This window comes from Physeter macrocephalus, chromosome 18 (assembly GCF_002837175.3).
Source record: "Physeter macrocephalus isolate SW-GA chromosome 18, ASM283717v5, whole genome shotgun sequence".
NCBI classification, from domain to species: Eukaryota; Metazoa; Chordata; class Mammalia; order Artiodactyla; family Physeteridae; genus Physeter; species Physeter macrocephalus.
The window spans coordinates 61,745,004-61,749,730 of record NC_041231.1 but is presented as its reverse complement, the minus strand read 5'-3'; the positions used below and the strand labels follow the sequence as shown (position 1 = coordinate 61,749,730).

The 4,727-nt window shown below is 42.2% G+C and overlaps 1 pseudogene; it reads left to right on the top strand.

Annotated features, from left to right (window-relative positions):
- Positions 1-1,797: 1,797 nt before the first annotated feature.
- Positions 1,798-2,719, top strand: LOC112062698 (ferritin light chain 1-like; annotated as a pseudogene).
- The last annotated feature ends 2,008 nt before the right edge of the window (positions 2,720-4,727 follow it).

Genomic DNA, 4,727 nt, shown 5'->3' with positions numbered 1-4,727 from the left:
AACAAATTGTGATAAAATCTTATGATAGAATACTACCGAGCAACAAAAAGGAACAAATTATTAATATATGCAAAAATTGAAATGAACTTCAAGGGAATGATGCTGAGGGAAAAATTTTAAAAGGCCAATCTCTGAAGATTAAATAATTCATGATTATGTTTACATATTATTCTTAAAATAACAAAAATGTGGAGATGGAGAACAGATTAGAAGTTGCCAAGGGTTAGAGATGGGGGTAGAAGGTACAGCGGGGGAACTTGGTGAGGTTTTTGTGGTCCCAGTACAAATAATACAGCAATGTTGGTTTTAATCCCGCAATCTTATTTAAGACAGTAAATCTTATAATAAGACAGTTAAAAAAAAAAGAAAAAAAAAACCTCAACTACAGTTGGATATTCTCATAGGAAGATGAGGTGAAAATATGTAGCAGCGGTTCAAAAGCTTAAGCAGTGGATATGTAGCAGCGGTTCAAAAGCTGAAGCAGTGGCACCTAAATTTCGCTGCACATTAGAATCATCTGAAGCACTTTTTAAAAACCCTCACACCGACGGTTGGTCATCCTAGACCAATAAAATCATTTTAAATCTCCTCAGACGATGTCAATGTCTAGCCAGAACTGAGAACCAGTGGACTAAGCAGAAGGGGATGCTTCTACAAAGATTTCTTTACAATAAATCCTTTCACCTAATCAGATTTACCTCCCCGCAAAGGGGCAAAGAAGGTTAGATGTTGTCCATACTTGCTTAGCTTTAATTAGCACTTGTGACTTGCCCAAAACCTAGATCATGTTTCCCCTAAATTTCATGTTATTCCCTAAGTTTTTCAAACCCAGGGCTGAGGGGTTTGCCAGAATGAGATTTTAAGTGCTCACGCAGGGGAAGTCCCTGGCAAACCAGGACAGCGGTCACTCTACATTGAAATGTAAAGCATCCTAAATAACCCTGCCACTGCTACCAGATACTAGTCTGTGCCAACCAGTGGAGAAAAGGCATTCTCCATTACTACCACGGCAAATGCTGCTGTACTTGCCTTGGCTAGTCCCTATCTTTTCCAGGTGCCACTCCCCTTCACCAGCTGGTGGACGCTTTGGCCAGCTGACAATGCAGATATTTTCAAACTTTAAGGTGAATAAAAATCATCTGGAGGGCCTGTTATAACAGAGATCACTGAGCCCCACCAGAGTTGCTGATTCCATAGGGCTGGGACAGGGCCCTAAAACTTGAATATCTAACACATTATCAGAGACACTGGTAAAGCTGGTCAGGTTGTTACCCAATGCAGGTTCGTGTGTCTGAAGCACAGTGAGGCTAAACAAACCTAAAGGTTGGAGTCTGGAGCAGAGAAAGGTTTATTGCAGGATCGAGCAAGGAGAGGGGTGGCCTGTGTTCCAAAAAACCCTGAAATCTCCAAAGGATTTCAGCAAAGCATTTTTAAAGGCCAAGTGAGGGAGGGACGTGCCAGGGAATGTGATCACCTCGTGCATAATCCTGTGATTGGTTGATGTTGAGGCCATAGGGCAGGTAACATTATCCATCCTTAGGTGCCAGAAGGTCTGGGGGATACTTGCTCATGATCATCAAGGAGTTAATTTCTTCCATTGGGTGGTGGTTTTTAGCATCTGAAAACTCAAGAAATATGCCTGAGATACTATTATCAGAGTACTTCAGAGAGGAACTACAGCAGACGATATGGGGGATGGGTCTGTCCTAGGAAGGCCCCATAGGGTACTGCTTGGTTACAAGGTGACCATACTTTTGAGAACCACTGCTCTAGTGGCTTAGAATGTTAAGAAAGTAATGGAAGAATCCCTTCCCAGATCTAGATTCTAGTATCGCCAGCTATTTTGGTTGGGGGAAGGGTAAGTTTTGTCCTTGCTTGGACTTCTTGTTCATTTATATCAAAGCCTACTTGAGGCAGTGCGCTCGGCGGTCCTGCACATCTGTCTTTTCCTTCAACAGTGTTTGGAATGAACAGACCCAGGGACGCTCCTTGCTCCAGCCCCCGACCACCCTCCAACCTTTCTTCCAGTCGCAACCTTTAGAATCAGCCACTCAGCTATCCTCAGCCTGCAGGACAGGCCAACACCGTTTTTTGAGCTTAGCTCCTTGTCACTGATCAGCCACGAGTTCCCAGGTTCGTCAGAATTATTCCATCGAGGTGGAGGCCGCTGTCCACCGCCTGCCTGTTCAACATGCATCTGTGGACACTTACCTCTCTCTGAGCTTCTGTTTCGACAGCAACAATGGGACTGTGGACAGGGCGGGCCACATTTTTCGCCAACTGGCTGAGGAGAAGTGTGAGGGCGCCCAGCGTCTCTTGAAAATGCAAAACCAGTGCTGCGGCCGCGCCCTCTTCCAGGATGCACGGAAGCCTTCTCAAGATGAGTGGGGTAAAACCCAGGACGCTGTGGAAGCCGCCATTCTAAGGGAGAAGAACCTGAACCAGGCACTATCGGATCTGCGCGCCCTGGCTTCTGCGCGCGCGGACTCTCGTCTCTGTGACTTCCTGGAGAGCCGCTTCCTGGAGGAGCAGGTGAAACTCATCAAGAAGATGGGCGACCTCACTCCCCTTCCCCAATACACAAATGTACATCAATGCGCTTCAGACCACTATCAACATATTGACCTTCAAATCTTCTACTTTGCAGCTTCCCTCTTATCAGGAGATGTCAGCATTTAGTGCGAGGACAAATGCTTGCCTCTTGGTGAGTAATGTAGACAATGCCTCCAAGAGACAAGGTGAAACTCATCAAGAAGATGGGCGACCACGTGACCAGCCTCCGCGGGCTGGCTGGTCCGCAGGCTGTGCTGGGCGAGTATCTCTTTGAAAGGCTCACCCTCGAGCACAAACAGGAGTCTCTGAAGTCCAGCGGACTCTGAGGGGCCCCTCTGGCGTCAGAGCTTCTGCCCGAAGCCCCGCTCTGCAGCCACTAGGCAGCTTTGTAACCGCCCTGAAGCCCTCTCCCAAGCCTTGGACCAAATGGAAACAATAACGCTTTTTGCAGAAGAAAAAAAAAAGCCTATTTGAAACACAAACAGAATTAAGAGAAAAGAAGAAATATATATATTCATGTTCTCTTAACATATGAATTGCCCCACTTTATCTGTGTGAAATCTATTCATGTTCTTTTAACATATGAATTGTCCCACTTTATCTGTGTGAAATAAGTTTGTTCCCGTTATTGGGCTGGTTCTGAAGCTTTGCTGCTCATTTGAATTAAAGAAAACAAGGAAGTAAAGAAGGAAACAATTTTCTTATCTCATAGTAATAAGGCAGTTTTCCTTAAAAAAAAAAGACTTAAGCCTTAAATTCTCTTTCCTAATCAAAATGTGCTTTTCCATCTGTAGACTATTCCTCTTATATCCTGTATTATTCATGATGTTTAATTCTTGAACTAGCACATGGCTGAAAACAGAAGCTAACCTCTTGTCCACTATGAATTAAATCTTCTTTTCCTAGGACCCATCTACAATGTACAGTTTGGGGTTTGCCAACATAATTATTTTCTCTGAAATAAGTTACAGCATTTTGCCTTTTCAATATATAGTTATACAATATATTGTTAATACAATATAGTTAATATAGTCAATATAGTCAATATAACTATAACACACATGATATGATGCCACTTTGGTGATTTTCTTCATGTAATTCTGAAATTTGACAGTATAGTTTTCATATTCTAATGAGCTGAGTATTACCTTTGCAAGGATAGAAAAACAAAATAAATTCATAATATTCTTGTGTGGTTTGCCCCTGGGGTGGATTACCATAATGGGATATTTGAGCCTTTCCCCAAGTCATTAAAAAACCTCCAGCGAGCAGCCCCTTGTCCTCTCCAGGGAGTGGGGGGAAAGGATCTTTAATCATAATAATCCTGGGGGGAGAAATCTCAGAAATAAGACATCTGCTTCTGTGCCTTGTTGTTTTGCAGAATAGCAATGATTGCTTTAGCAGCTTCTATTGCCATATGTGTACAATAAGTAAATGAACATAAAATTGAATGAACGCATAAAAGAAGGATAAACACACCCAGCTTAACAAATCCACTCTCTCACCTGCTGTGCCCTGAAACATGAAAGAAAGAATCACGGGATCATAAGGATTAATAAAATAACAGTCTCTGTTAACAATATTGACAGGAGGCATAAGGACAATTTGTCTGATGTGGGACCAACAGCTTAACTGCTTAATTCTTTTTTTTAAGGGCAAATCATTCATTTATTGTGAACACACCCAGCTTAACAAACAAACCCACTCTCTCGCTGTGCCCTGAAACATGAAAGAAAGAATCACGGGACCATAAGGATTAATAAAATAACAGTCTCTGTTAACAATATTGACAGGAGGCATAAAGACAATTTGTCTGATGTGGGACCAACAGCTTAACTGCTTAATTCTTTTTTTTTTTAAGGGCAAATCTTTCATTTATTGTTTAAAGATTGCAAGACAACATCTGAATTTCTGTAGCACAATTTAAATGTTTTACTTTTTTGATAAAGCAGAGTATAATAGAAAAAACAATTAGTTTCCAGTAATATCTATATCTCTATTCAGAATTAAGTCTTCCACAGACATGTTACCTGGAAACAAAAGCCTGTTACAATAAGCAAAGCTTCAACCAGAGCGGCTACTTTTCAGGCCATGGGAAAGGTTCATCCCTATAGGAGGATGATGTGCTATGTAAAATGGCTGCAAGGTCACAGCCTTGAGGGCGTTGGAAGTCT